The 16,091-nt window shown below is 40.8% G+C and overlaps 1 protein-coding gene across 1 annotated transcript in view; it reads left to right on the top strand.

Annotated features, from left to right (window-relative positions):
- SLC24A4 (solute carrier family 24 member 4) overlaps positions 1–16,091 on the top strand; it is a 150,671-nt gene that overhangs the window by 31,846 nt on the left and 102,734 nt on the right. The window lies entirely within an intron of this gene.

Here is a 16,091-nt window from a genome sequence, read left to right as displayed (position 1 = left end):
GCAATATCCTTCCCCCAGGAGTGGGGTGGGAATGGGGATTTTGCAGTATCATTCCCTGCTGTATCCTGCCATGCCCATGAAGCCATGCCCACCAAGCCACCCCACCCCAACGAAGCCACGCCCACAGAACCAGTAGTAAAAAAAAAATGATTTCACCACTGGTTCTCTTGTAATATAAGTTTCCAGCTACAGTATATTATTATGTGCATCTTTGCAGCGCTTAACTTTTATATCTGCACAATCCTGTGGACAAATTTTCCTCTTCCTAGTTCTCAATGGTTTGGTAATGATGCTTCATTCAATTGTTCCTGGAAACTGGAAGCTGAAATGACATTCTACAGCCCTACAATATGCTCATTAATTCATACTTCAGTACAGAGACTAGTCTAAGATGGAGCCTTTCTTGATGCCCTGGTTTCCTTGGACATGACAACCACTTTCTGAGAACATAACCACTGAATTAAGAATCATGGTTAAATATTAAAGAAGGCACTAAGTTAGATTTGACGGCTGGGCTCCTCAGTCTGGTCATTTTAGTTATCTGTCGTGAGTTCTCTGGTGTGTGGAATTGTATGGTTCCCCTTGCACAATGTTTTACCAGCTTCTCCTTTCTCAGCAGGAGATATTGGGAAAGAAGCAACCTGACCTTTAAAATAGCTCCCTGAGCAAGTTCACCATCTTTTCTCCTCTCAAACAACAAGTCATCGTTGTATAGCAAAATTAACTTACAGGCAAATAATAAATATGTGCAACTGTTTTGACTCAAAGTAGGAAGAAATATATATAGAACTGGTACAGGGCAGCCTCATCTCAGCATTCGTATAAATTATTTAGACAAAAAAAGAGTCAGTCTCAGAATTGTGAAATATATCAAATTCCCATCAGTCTTAAAAGAGACAGGAATTCTTTTGGAGGGTATTTATAAGGGCATCGGTTTACTATTCTTGTCTTTATTGATTTGGATTTGATAACATCTTTTCATTGTGATAAAGATTTGAAGCCGATGTAGTTAAAACCTTGAAAACGTCCCTTTCATTTGCAATTGGATAATAAATGGCTTGACCGGCTGTTAAAATATTTTGAAGATTAAATAAATGGCATTACAGTACTTAAAAAATATTCAGTTGAATGCCTTTTTTAGTGCTGAAGTTGAAGAAGGGAGAGGATGAAGATGGTTTCTCAACTTTATAATGTTTTAGACAATTTGAATATTGAATTATATTTAGTATGATTGGGTCAGTGTTCTGAGCTGAAAATGTTGTTTGATTTTGACATAATAAATGTATTATTTTGATGACATATCTGTGTATGTGTGGACCTTGGAGTCAATGTTAACCCCTGGCAGCTACCTGGTGTTTTCTTTACAAGATTTCAGAAGTGGTTAGCTATTGTTTGCTTCCTAAGGCTGAGAGAAAGTGATTGGCTCAATATCACCCAGCTGGCTTTGTGCCTAAGGAAGGACTCAAATTCAGGTACAGTAATTTGTAGCCTGGTGTCTTAATCATTACATCAAACTGGTTTTCTACTTTAGCTAAATACTGTAATAATTTGATATTACAACTAAAACTTTGGATCTTTAGTTTAACAGCTATGATTGAAAAACTCTTCTAATTATAAGATTAACTAGAGTTAGACTGTGTTTTCATTTTACATTGAGGCCTGTAGGTTATTTGACAAAAGTGAATCCTGAATTTGGCTAGGAACCGACTTTAGCCCCCCCAAAAATTATGCTAAACATTTTCCCATTTGCCCACAATCCTATAGTTTTAAAAATTGATTTCAATCTGTAGGCTGAGTGGGGTATGTCATCATCATATAAAAATCCTCCTACAATTAAAACCATATTTATTACACAAGAAAAACCTCCATTCTTCCAATATGTGTACCCAAAAAACAACCATCCCTAATTGAAAGCAAGATGGAACAGAATTATTTTAACTGCCTCACAGAATCTAAGAAGGTGTATTTATGTGTCATAAAATAATGATTTTGTTTGCATAATGAAATTACAAAATTCACCATACTGAGTCATAATCTGTTAGATTCCCCATTTTATTTCTGCATTTCTTTTAATTTTCAGACGTTTCGGAAAGCTTGCTGTGTTTTTTCTAACTTTTTGGTGTATTTTAACAAATGTATTATTTTCTTGATTATTTTTAAATGCTAATGGGCCAGTGCAATGAAAATAGTTTTTCTTTAAGCTGAATGGTTTTATTTCTGAGTAAGCACATATCAAACCAGGAGTCTGAACTGCTGCCCAGTTTTTTAAACCTTATGAAATGAAAGATACTCATTATATATGAATTTCCATTATGGTCCAATAAGTCATTGCTAAATCTGTATGATATGTAACTTAATAAACCCTTTTATTAAGTATATGCACATACATATGCAAGAGCATATGTATGTGCAAGGTACATATGGAAAGGCATATGGGAAATGTACCTATATTGGTTACATTACTAGCTTTCTGGGGCAAGTTCACTTAAACCTAAACTGAATCTGTTTTACTCAGTGCAATTAAAGCTGAATGGGAAACCTAAACAAGTCACACAATAAGAAATTCTCAACTCTGAAATAAATGGAGAAATAAGACTGTTATGTCTTCCTGACAAATAAATAGGTTCTCCATACATGGATGAAATGTAAAAAACCTTGTGCCTTCCAGATATTTTGAATTTCAAGTCCAATAATCTCAAGACAGATGTGCAATTTGGGAACTGAATTCCAAATTACTAGAAGCAGTTAATTGCATGGTTTACCCAACATTTGATTCCTATTCCAGAAAGCAAGGTGAGCAATTCAGTATTTTTGATGTATCTGGCTGGCATAATGTATTTTCAGTCATTATTTCTAGCAGAGAGGTAGCATATGCAGAATGCATCCTTGACTGCTCCTTGAAATGTGTACATCCTTTGCATAATAGATAGGCAACCCTATTGAGGTATCCTGCCTGCAGCCTATCCATAAGAGGCTGCATAACACCATCCCTGAAGCATGAGGTGAATTACGCCCCAGCAAAAAGTAAACCAAGAACAAATTCTTTGTCTCTGCAAACAGTAGGTTATTGCTAGGGGAAGGATAGCTCTGTAAGAAAACTAAACTAGAAACTTTTGGAATTAAGGCAAAGACGGGCTACGTAAAGAAAGCATTTGTCCCTTGAGCTGCTGAATACCCAACGCTGCTTTATATCGTGTTTATAAAAAAGAATAAGATCAACGAGATTTAGCTCTGTGTGCTAGAGGTTAAAAGGTATATTTTTCTAGTAGCTGTTTCCATGAGATTTATTGGGATAAATGTCTGATTTAAGGATATTTTAATTGGGATATGTATGGACAATGGATCTTCTCTGCTATACTTTTGTTTATATCATACCACTATATTATTGTGGTAAGAATAGTTTCATGAAAGGGGTCATTAAGCCAAAGAGATTTAATGGAGCATGGCTACATCAGACTATGTTTGGTACTACATGAACTTGAATGGATATTCAAGGAAATTAGACTCAGTCTAATCCAAACTGACTGGCTGCTGATTTCAAAACAATGTCAGATGAGAACTGCCATTTACTGCGAGATTACATTTAATATGCTAGTTTTGAAAACTGTAAATAGCAGTAGCTTTATGTATTGTGGTATGAGGCAGAGACATAAAGCAGAAATGGGAAAGATGGAGAGGAAATTGGAAATGTAACATTTTCCTTCCCTTCTGAAGAAAACCTGAAAGTGGCGTTTTGCATTAGGGGGGAATGTTTCTGTTGATGTTGGGAGTGAAGAAATATATTTTATTTATTTATATCCTGCTCTTATTATTATTTTATAAGTAACTCAAGGCAGCAAACATATCCAGCATGCTTTTCTCCTCCTATTTTCCCCACAGCAACCATTTTGAGAGGTGCAATGGATCGAGAGAGAATGACTGGACCAGAGCAATTGGGCTTTCTTGCCTAAGGTGGAACTCACAGTCTCCTGGTTTCTAGCCTGCTGCCCTAATCTACGGAGAGGGGCGGCATACAAATCTAATAAATAATAAAATAAAAATAAAATTATAAATAATAAAAATAATAATAATAATAACCACTAGACCAGTGGTTCCCAATGTGGGGGCCCACGCCCCACAAGGGGGCAATTTGATTTTTAGTGGGAGCAATTTGAACCTTGTTTAAACCAAGTTAATGGCCCTTTAGACTTCCTCTGTGTGAGTAGTTCACTTTTTGAATAAGAATTATATGTCAACGATGGTGGTGGTGGGGAGGCCTCAGGATTTTAGACATGCTTAGGTGGGGCATGGCCAAAAAAAAGGTTGGGAACCACTGCGCTAGACCTAACTGGCTGTCTTAATTAGGAGTTATTCCTAAATCAGATACAGTGGTACCTCTACCTACAAACGCCTCTACTTACGAACTTTTCTAGATAAGAACCGGGTGTTCAAGATTTCTTTGCCTCTTCTCAAGAACCATTTTCCACTTACAAACCCAAACCGGAAAAGGCAGGGAGAAGCCTCCGTGGAGCTCTCTAGGAATCTCCCAGGAGGAAACAGGGCCGGAAAAGATGGGGAGAAATCTTCATGGGGCCCAGTGAAGGGCTACCAAACTTTTTACTACCACACTGTGGCCGCGGCTTATGCAGGACATCCTGCATTTTCTTTCAATATCTTTCAGTGCAAGTGCTCTGGGGTGGAGCTCCATTTTCGCTACCCCACTGCGTTCCTCCCCATCCGGGTAGCAGCCCACCCCTGGTGGGGCCTCTCTAGGAATCTCCTGGGAAGAACAGGGCCTCTACCCTCCCTGTGGTTTCCCCAATCACACTCATTATTTGCTTTTACATTGATTCCTATGGGAAAAATTGCTTCTTCTTACAAATTTTTCTACTTGAGTACCTGGTCACGGAACAAATTAAGTTCGTAAGTAGAGGTACCACTGTACTATCTTTAGACCAATGCTTTTAGGGCTGCAGCTAAGGAGAGGGATAGATGTTCTTTGCCTTTCAGGATCACTGGCTTATTAAATGAAATTTCAGTTTGGCCAATGTGAAAGCATGCAGTTTAAATCTTCTGCAGATTAGAAGGCTCTTCTGTTTCCCTCTAACCAAACCTTAAAAAGTAGACAATTGGAACCATTCCAAGACTTGAGAGAAAAACAAAGAATTGGCTCATCTGAAATAGGGAGCAGATGTAAAACCATGGATTGAAGTAGCAACAGCAGGTATGGTAATACACCTTGACTTTTTGTATCTTCCCCAAAGCTCTCCTTGGCTCAATTTTCAATCTCAAGTGCCAGGGGAAAGGCAAATTGGCCATTTCAATGTGAGCTCAAATGTTCAAGTACTTTTTGTGGTTCTTTTCATCAGCTGTTGCAGTGTGTCCCAGCAACAAATGTAAAACATTGGAAGAAAATGACTTAATCCCTGAATCTCTCCAGTATGATTATATAAAAATGAAAGTCAGCATTTGGCCTGTGGGTGTTTCAGTTTGGCCTTCTCTGCCAAATGAAAAAACAATGTGGCACAATGGTTGGTATGTTGGACAATAACTGAGAAGGGCATAGTTCAAGTGCACCCTTGGACACCAAAGCTGGCAGGGTCTATTCGACTGCTCACTCCCTTCAGTTCAACCTGCCTCATAGGGCTGTTGTGGAAAAAATTAAGAGAAGAAAGTACATTATATTGAGCTCCTGAAAGAAAGACATAAAACTAACAAACGAATAAGTTCTAATTTTGCGATTGTGTATTTATTCTGTTTTTTGCATTTCTTTTACGGAAAGGGGAGGCATATACAACTAAGAAAAATGATAAATGTTCTCTTCTTGCTATTTCTTTACACTTTTGAAAGAGTAAAACTTAAACAGCAACAATAGTAATTTGTATAAGACTTATACTGAGGGTAACAAGATTAATCTTTGGAACAAAAACCACAGGATTATGATAATCTGAAAAACATATATATATATATTATGTGACAAGCTTAAATGTGTTGATAAAGTAAACAGTAGTTCATGAAAGCTTATGTTATTACATATTTACCGTTAGTCTTCAGCGTGCCATGATATTTAGTCTTTGTAATTGTTCTCAAGATTATCAAGATACTGTATAAACAGTATTTTGCTAAAAAAAATATCAGAAGATCTGCCAATAGCTTGCTAAAGAGGATGTGACTTTAAGACTTCCATAAATTAGACATAGCCAGATAGGAAACCTGCAACATATACTGTATTGAAGTTGTGAGTGAAAATTTAGTTCTAGAAAAGGAGGAAGGAAAGACAAATAGTCGCTCAACTTTGGGAAAGGAAAAAGGTGAGAAAGAAAGTTAGAACAGCCTAGCCTTGATCTTGTTTTTAGAAAGAGATAGTGAAAGTTTTCAACAGACTTTTAGCATCTGAAAGTGTGATTCCTTGAATCTCTGCTGTATATGTTCTTTGTTCTTGCTACCTTCAAGGGGCTGACAAGAATGGACTGCAGAGGAGTCTTACAAATAACTTAGGTTACCTAAGATCTGAATGTTTTTGAACATTGAATTAAATCTCTAGATTTGGGCTTGGAAAGCCATTGGGACCAGCATTGTTCTTTCAGCTTAGGAATGATGCTGCATAATCAAGTGATACTCTTCATACAATTATATCGAGGCCAGCTGCAGTTTCCAAATTATGCCCATCGACAATCTACAAAGAGTGCAAATTCAGCCTTGAATTTCCAGTGATTAAGTGGGTTTTCACATACCCATTGATTACAGTAAGTAAAAATAGTCAGGAGTGTAGCAAGAGATGTGGATTAGTGTCAGCCCTGGGTGCAAGCAATTAAAGTTAGTGGTACTGAAGATGACAAGGAGGCTGGTGTTGCATATGAAATTGGATGGCAGCTACCAATGTACTGATCATTTGTTTGGCAGTTGGTGACAGAGAGAAAGGAATTGTGCTTTCAAATCAATTTTGACTTTTAGCAACTTGTCCCTGCAGTGTTAGAAGTAAAAAAGAAGGGATATAACATTGGTTTACTTGATCAAGTTTAAAATAGGTAAGTTCTTATTTCTGGCAATAGGTCTGGATTTTTGCTGTCTCCAGAACAGAAATGATTATGCTTTATTGATTTGTTTATAGATAAGAGATGGGACATGGGATGAAGAGAAAAATTACTAAAGTTGTTTACACTTGTGATTAAAATTGAAAATCATTTCATTCTTCTACATTTTTTTCTAAGCACATTTTGTTCTTTCTAATCTTTTTTCTTTTAAAAAAATATTATATTAATTTTTTATTATTGCCAATATAATAAAATTATTTTAAAAAGCGAAGCAAAGAAAGGGAGGTTGATTTTAGTTGCAAACAACCAGGATTCTAACCTTCCCTTACTTTTGCTCAGAGACTGGTAATTGAATAGTTTTGGCATTAAAGAGGTGTATAAATAACTGTGCTTTTTTCCCAGTCTGTTCTGTTGACAAATCAGGACTGACATTATATTTCTGATATGTTCTAATATAGCAACGATTAATGAAAAACTTAGCACTCTTTCTGCTATCAAATTATCTTCTAAAATATATGTTGGCCTCTGTTAATCAGAGATCTCACTTACCACCATCCAAAGAAGCAGGAACCCATCTTCCTCTGTTCTTTTGATATCTCCAAGGATTTGCTTCAATCAGCTAAAATAACACTTATAATTTTAGACAACATCATCAGATCAGATTGATAGGCAAAAGAATTGCCCTGTCCTTGAACCAGCTCCTTCCTACCCCAATTCCCAAGTGGACTTGAATGCTGTGGGTGGATTCGTAATAATACAGCCTTAAGATTATATTTAAGTTTAACTTAAAACTGACTTAACTTTAATTGTTGAAGTATCTTAACTTTAGCAATTCCCCTTATAATAATCAGAATGAGGAATTACATGACTTCCTTTCATATTCTTCCAATCCAGGTTTTTCAATGTCAGTCAAGCTTCTCTCTACTTCATAGTACAGGCACTGTGCCAACATAAAGTAAAACCAAATAATGACTTCACAGCAAGAGACGATCTTTAAAATATTTATTTTATTTATTTATTTGTTTTGTCAAGTACATATTGGTGGTATATAAAGATATAACAATGTTTATATACATGAAATGTGTACTAATAAAAGAGAAACATTAGGACAGGCAGGCACTCTGGTGCACTTATGCAAGCCCCTCACCGACCTGTTAGGAATCATTTGTTTATTTGTTTGTTTGTTTGTTTTTGTAACGTACGTATTGGTGCTATAAAAAGATATAATATTTATATACATGATACTAGTAAAAGAGAAACATTAGGACAGGGGATGGAAGGCACTCTGGTGCACTTATGCACGCCTCTTACTGAACTCTTAGGAATCGGGAGAGGTCAACAGTGGATAATCTAAGGATAAGGTTTTGGCAGTTAGGTGATGATACTACAGAGTCTGGTAGTGAGTTCCATGCATTAACTATTCGGTTACTAAAGTTGTATTTCCTGCAGTTGAGTTTAGAGTGGTTTACTTATAGTTTGTATCTGTTGCGTGCTCGTGTGTTGTTGTGATTGAAGCTGAACTAATCGTTGACTGGAAGAACATTGTAGCAGATGATTTTATGGGCTATGCTTAGGTCATGTTTAAGAGACGACATAGTTCTAAGCTTTCTTAGGATTGTAAATCTAGTTGCGTAGGGTATTCTGTTACAAGTGAGGAGTGGAGGTCTCTTCTAGTAAAGTATCTCTGGACATTTTCTGAAGTGTTTATGTCTGAAATGTGGTGCAGGTTACAGACAGATGAGCTGTATTCAAGGACTGGTCTGGTGAAAGTTTTGTATGTTCTGGTTAATACTGTGAGATTACCGGAGCAGAAGCTACGAGTCTGCAGAGAGGGGTGGCATACAAATCTAAATAATAAATAAATAAATAAATAAATAATAAATTAGGTTAACAACTCTTGAAGCCTTTTTGGCGTTGTTGTTGCAGTAGGCTTTGGCACTTAGTCTACGGAGAGGGGCGGCATACAAATTGAATAAATAAATAATCTAATAAATAAATTTGATATGAGTATTCCAAGGTCTTTAATGGAGTGAGAGTTGTCTGTAAGGTCTTATTTATTCAGCTTGTATTTGGTGTTCTGATTCTTTTTGCCAATGTGTAGGACAGAGCATTTATTGGTTGAGATTTGGAGTTGCCAGATGTTTGACCATTCAGACACAAAGTCAAGGTCTTTTTGGAGAGTAGCTGTGTTATTGGTGGTGTTGAAAAGTTGAACATCATCAGCGAAGAGAACACAGTTGCTTGTAATGTGATCGCAAAGGTATAGAGTATGAAGAGTGTTGGTCCAAGTACGCTGCCTTGGGATATGCCACTCTTAACCAGAACAGGATTAAATATGGCACTCCCTATTTTGACAACTTGTTGTCTATTTGATAGGAATACAGTTATCCAACAGATAACAGGCAAGTCTACCACTGGAGACTTTTAAACTCTTTCATCTCCTTTGGCTCTTTCAGAAAAATTTCAAATAATTAATACTTTCTCACAACTCTCAGGAAGCAGCAAAGAAGTGCTCCAACTTGGAAACTTGAGCTCTTAAACTGTCTCTTGGAAAACTGCAAATAGTTCCAGTAAGCAGTAATCTAACACAAACTGTAATCTGTTCTGAAATCTTGTATACCACCTGTAGACGTTAGAGACAATTCAAGCTCTAAAAATTCAATCCCACCTGGCTACCACCACAATCTATTTTATACATTAGTCAGAGGAGGAAACCTAGCTCTTCCAGTTTCCGAGTTGTCTGTGTGGTTACCAGTTTTAAATTGATCTCTTAATTGAAGAGTGATAAAATAGCAGAGGGATGCCACACACATGTGTGTAAAGCGCACATGAGTGACTTGCTATGTTTTTTGAAGCAGCACGCATGTGCACAAGGCGTGCATGCTCACATTTTCAATTTTGGGCAAACTGTTAAATTATGTGAAGCCCCACATCTGCTTAGGAGCAATAATATGCTTTTGTTTTAAGGGGAAAAAACCTTAGAATTTTTTTATGCCATAACAAAGGGTTAGTTTGCACTAAAATAGTTTGCCCTATAAGATATACCAAGTTTTCCTGTAATGGAGAGGGGCGGCATACAAATCTAATAAATAATAATAATAATAATAATAATAATAATAATAATAATAGACAAATCAGTAATAAATCTGTTGAGCAAATCTATCTATCTATCTATCTACCTATCTATCTATCTATCTATCTACCTACCTACCTATCTATCTATCTATCTATCTATCTATCTATCTATCTATCTATCTATCTATCTATCTATCTACGGTTATCTATCTATCTATCTATCTATCTATCTATCTATCTATCTATCTATCTATCTATCTATCTATCTATCTATCTATCTATCTATTAGATTTGTATGCCGCCCCTCTCCAACTATCTGGAATCACCAAATAGATAAGCTCTCAACCAGAACAAAAGAGCCTCTAACAACATTGTTAAGTTTGCAACCACAAAGACAACAATGTGCTTGTAGCAATCAAATTATTTAAAGTTTAAGATGGTTGATATATGGTGTGCAATTCTGTGCAAGTCAGACATAATGGACTCAGGGGAAAGGGATGAATAAGGTTACCGTATTTAGAGGAGCTTACCAAAAGCATTCCAACATCATGCTGTAATTTATACTGTCTGCCTTTGATTTGTCTTTGTTGGTAGTAGACTGAAATATATAGGTTATGGTTATGCTTTTGCTCAGGATTGCTCAGCAAGCTGCCGTTATTTTGCCGGAATCTTAATGTGCACTGTATTGTACATATGCTAATAAATGGATGGGGTATGTTCAAAATGATTTTGCTTACTTTACTTCTGGCTAGAACATTCCCTCCTACTCTGGAAGTATTCAGTCCATCTTTTAGAAAGCTATTTCCTGTGTCCTTTGATCTACAACAAACACTCTTGGTTGGAACTTGGTTATGTGTTTTGAGATCCACATGAGATTTGGCCTACCTACAATTTACCTTAAACCTTTGGTGTAGCTATACCTCCTTCTTAAAAAAAAGGAAATAAGCTTGGGTTTGTTTTATATGCTATCTCCCAATGGGTCTAGATTAAAATTTGGCAGAGTTTAAGTGGAGAGTCTTGAACCTCAATATAGAAGATTTTTAAAAAAAGAAAATCACATTATTACTGTGAACTCGCAAAGGATTTATTTATCCTACCTAGATATTTTTATTATAAACTTTGTGCCTCACAGATAAGGATATTCACATGTACAGTTTGAGGCCCCGTCCTCAATGGCTACATAAATAGATATCACAATATTCCTTTCCAGTATTGCTTTGCTTATATTAGGACAATATGACCAAGGCTGTAGTGCATGTGTTGTTAAACTGCCCTGTACAGTATATCATACCGCACGTCTTGACTTTATTACTAAGATTACCTACCTGTTGCAGTCAGTGAATATACATCAGCAGCTGCAAGTAAAAGATGGCTATATTCATAATGATGTCCATTAGAAATTGTTGGCTTTGTTCTATTTGTCCGGTTGAGTAGCAGGAGGGAGGGAAGAGACTGCTGCTCCGCTGGACTACGGCATTAAGATCAAATATAGGGAAATTTTTCAGTTAATTTTGAAAAAGAACAGATAGTTTAGAAGGATTAGACTCCCCCGTTTCGGAGGATCGTGTTACCTTGTGTCTCGGCAGTGCTTTTCTCTTTATTTCCTGCTGTGAGAAAGCTGGGAGCCCCGATCAGCTGGGGCTTGGAAAATGGTGACCGTGACCGAGCTGGCTTGATTCTGCCCTGAATCCACACTTTTTAAGAGCATTCTGCAGTGGAGTGAGCTGTATTGTTGCAATCACATTGAGGCTCAACCCGGGGGCTGGCAGAGATAAGAAGAGTGGGGGTTGCCGCCCGGCATTGACCCATACCGACACAGTCAGAGGTGGAAAAGGAGAGGTGGAGAGGGACTGAGAAGGAGCGAGCGAGCGTGCGAATGTTCAGGGCGAGCATGCTGGGCGGACTGTGCACGGGCCGAGGAGGAAAGTAGATGGAGGATAACATCCCCCACAACAGCAGGACGTTCCCAAAAACAATGGGATCTACCGGATAGACGCTGGACGCCGAGTGGTTACATGGTGGGCACGCTCGACGTCGAAGGGCTTTGCAGTGGACATACTCGGTGCTGGAGTGCCTGGAAGAAGGAGGGCCTGCCATTATAGTGAACAAGGAGATTGTGAGAAAGAGACTGCCAGATTGAAATTGACAGTATGAAAACCTTGTGGCTGCTGGATGCTATAACTGAAGACCAGGAGATACAGAGATACCTCTCAAATAACAGCAGAGGTACTGGTAGACATTTGGGGCGACCCATGAGAGACCGGGGGTGCCGTGGAGGTGAGAAAGCTGATAACAACGACAGTGGCAAAGAGAAAACCTGAGAGGACAGAGGACAGAGTTTATACTCAGGACTGTTTGTCCTACTAATAACATCATACATCCCTTGGACTCACCTTTTTAGACTGGATGATATCTATATGAACTTGGCTTAATTGATTAATTAACTGACCAGTTGAAATATCTTCTACCTATATTTTTATTTTTATTACTTATATTTATCTATATTTTTTTAATAATAAATATTTTTAATAATATGAATTGTTAGTTTTATATTAACTCTTTTTAATTAAATTATTGTGGGGATTTTTAAGTGGATGGGAGGATGGTAGTGATGGCATGAATGAATGGGACTATTTTAGTAATTATTGGAATGAATGGAATATTGTGAATGAAAATGAATGGGAGGGGGATGATAGATGGAATGGAGTGGGTGGGTGGGATTATAATATGTATGGAATGAATGAATATGACATGAATTGAATTTTTGGCACACCTGACGTTGGAAGGGCAGGAGGGGAGGAGACACTTATCTCTGGGGTGGCAGAGGGTCAAAATATCCCGGTCTTGCTGGGGAGAGGCAGGTATGGCGGAAGCCATGGAGCTAGCCATTCCAGGGGAAGAAGGGATCGCTGCTTAGTAGCGATCCCTTCTTCAGGCTCCATGAGCTTAACTCAAGGCACTGGTGATGAGTGTAATTCTGGCCCTGGGCTCAAGTTGTTGCTACTCAATGCCAGGTCGGTGGTAAATAAAGCTCTCCTCATCCGGGATCTGATCCTGGATGAGGAGGCCGACTTGGCTTGTGTGACCGAAACCTGGCTGGGCCCGGAGGGAGGAGTTCCTCTCTCTGAAATTTGCCCAGCTGGGTTTCGGGTATGGCACCAACCTCGACCCCAGGGAAGGGGGGGGAGGAGTGGCTATTATAGCCAGGGGGAGTCTTGGCCTGCGTAGGCTCATTGCTCCAGAGGTTGCGGGTTGCGAGTCCCTCCTGGTGATGTTGGACTTAAGGGTTCAGGTGGGCTTGTTACTCACGTACCTGCCTCCCAGCTGCGTGTCAACAGCCCTGCCTGTGCTACTCGAGGAGGTGGCCGGGCTGGCGGTGGAGTTCCCCGGACTTATCGTCCTGGGGGACTTCAATCTGCCGTCGCTCGGTGGTTCCTCTGGACTGGCACAGGAGTACATGGCCACCATGACAGCCATGGACCTGACTCAAGTAGTTCAGGGTCCGACTCACGAGGGTGGGCACGCACCCGATATGATATTCCTCTCTGAGCAACTGAGTAATGATCTGAGATTAAGGGGCTTAGAAGTGTTGCCTTTGTCGTGGTCAGATCATTTCCTACTGCGGCTTAACTTCCTGGCTCCAATCCTTCCCCGCAGGGAGGCGGAACCAATTAGGAGGTTCTGCCCCAGACGCCTGATGGATCCAGAAGGCTTCCAGATGGCACTTGGGGTTATTCCAGATACACTTGTCCACAGTTCGGCAGAGTCTCTTGCTGAGGCCTGGAACAAGGCTGCAGGGGAGGCTCTTGACTGGATTGCACCGTTGCGACCTCTCCGCGGCACTAGACCCCGTAGAGCTCCATGGTTCAACGAGGAGCTCCGGGTGTTGAAGTGCCAGAAGAGACGTCTGGAGAAGCGATGGAGGAAGAGTAAGTCCGAATCCGATCGAACACTTGTAAGAGCTCATATTAAGACTTACAAAGTGGCGCTCAAGGCGGCAAGATGCGCATATCATGCCGCCTTGATTGCATCAGCGGAATCCCGCCCGGCCGCTCTGTTTAGGGTAACCCTCTCCCTTCTTAATCAGAGGGGAGTTGGGGAGCCCTTGCAGAGTAGTGCCAAGGATTTTAACACGTTTTTCGCTGATAAAATCGCTCGGATCCGAGCGGACCTCGACTCCAATTGTGAAGCAGAGTTGACTGACAATGAGTCAGTCGAGGTGACTGGGGCTAAACGTCTTTGTCCATCTGTCTGGGAGGAGTTTGACTTGGTGACACCTGATGAAGTGGACAAGGCCATTGGAGCTGTGAGTTCCGCCACCTGTTTACTGGATCCGTGTCCCTCTTGGCTGGTTTCGGCCAGTCGAGGGGTGACACGGAGCTGGGTCCAGGAGATTGTCAACGCCTCCTTGGGGAGGGGGTCCTTTCCGCCCCTTTATAAGGAGGCGGTTGTGCGCCCCCTCCTCAAGAAGCCTTCCCTGGACCCAGCCGTGCTTAATAACTACCGTCCAGTCTCCAACCTTCCCTTCATGGAGAAGGTTGTCGAGAAGGTGGTGGCACTTCAACTCCAGCGGTCCTTGGATGAAGCCGATTATCTAGGTCCTCAGCAGTCTGGATTCAGGCCCGGCTACAGCACGGAAACTGCTTTGGTCGCATTGATGGATGATCTCTGGCGGGCCCGGGACAGGGGCTTGTCCTCTGTCCTGGTGCTCCTTGACCTCTCAGCGGCTTTCGATACCATCGACCATGGTATCCTTCTGCGCCAGCTGGAGGGGTTGGGAGTGGGAGGCACTGTTCTTCAGTGGTTCTCCTCCTATCTCTCCGGTCAGTCGCAGTCAGTGTTAGTGGGGGGTCAGAGGTCAACCCCGAGGTTTCTCCCTTGTGGGGTGCCTCAGGGGTCGGTCCTCTCCCCCCTGCTATTTAATATCTACATGAAACCGCTGGGTGAGATCATCCAAGGGCATGGGGTGAGGTATCATCAATATGCCGATGATACCCAGTTGTACATCTCCACCCCATGTCCAGTCAACGAAGCAGGGGAAGTGATGTGCCAGTGCCTGGAGGCTGTTGGGGCGTGGATGGGTGTCAACAAACTCAAACTCAACCCAGACAAGACGGAGTGGCTGTGGGTTTTGCCTCCAAGGACAATTCTATCTTTCTGTCCATTACCCTGGGGGGGGGGAATTATTGACCCCCTCAGAGAGGGTCCGCAACTTGGGCGTCCTCCTCGATCCACAGCTCACATTAGAAAAACACCTTTCAGCTGTGGCGAGGGGGGCGTTTGCCCAGGTTCGCCTGGTGCGCCAGTTGCGACCCTATTTGGACCGGGAGTCATTGCTCACAGTCACTCATGCCCTCATCACCTCGAGGCTCGACTACTGTAACGCTCTCTATATGGGGCTACCTTTGAAAAGTGTTCGGAAACTTCAGATCGTGCAGAATGCAGCTGCGAGAGCAATTATGGGCTTCTCCAAGTATGCCCATATCACTCCAACACTCCGCAGTCTGCATTGGTTGCCGATCAGTTTCCGGTCACAATTCAAAGTGTTGGTTATGACCTATAAAGCCCTTCATGGCACCGGACCAGAATATCTTTCGGGACCGCCTCCTGCCGTACGAATCCCAGTGACCGGTTAGGTCCCACAGAGTTGGCCTTCTCCGGGTCCTGTCGACTAAACAATGTCGTCTGGCGGGACCCAGGGGAAGAGCCTTCTCTGTGGGGGCCCCGACCCTCTGGAACCAGCTCCCCCCTGAGATTAGGATTGCCCCCACCCTCCCTGCCTTTCGTAAACTCCTTAAGACCCACCTTTGCCGTCAGGCATGGGGGAACTAAAACACCTCCCCCTTGCCCATGTTGTTTTGTTGATTGATTGACTGTGTGCCTGTTTTTTATATATACTGTTTTTATGAGATTATTAATTTTAAATTGTAACTAGATGGGTGGGCATTGGATTTGGTATTATGTACTGTGCTGTTTTTTATTATTGTTGTGAGCTGCCCGAAG

The sequence above is a fragment of the Erythrolamprus reginae genome, chromosome 1 (genome assembly GCF_031021105.1).
Source record: "Erythrolamprus reginae isolate rEryReg1 chromosome 1, rEryReg1.hap1, whole genome shotgun sequence".
NCBI lineage: Eukaryota > Metazoa > Chordata > Lepidosauria > Squamata > Dipsadidae > Erythrolamprus > Erythrolamprus reginae.
This window is presented reverse-complemented; position numbering and strand designations above follow the sequence as displayed.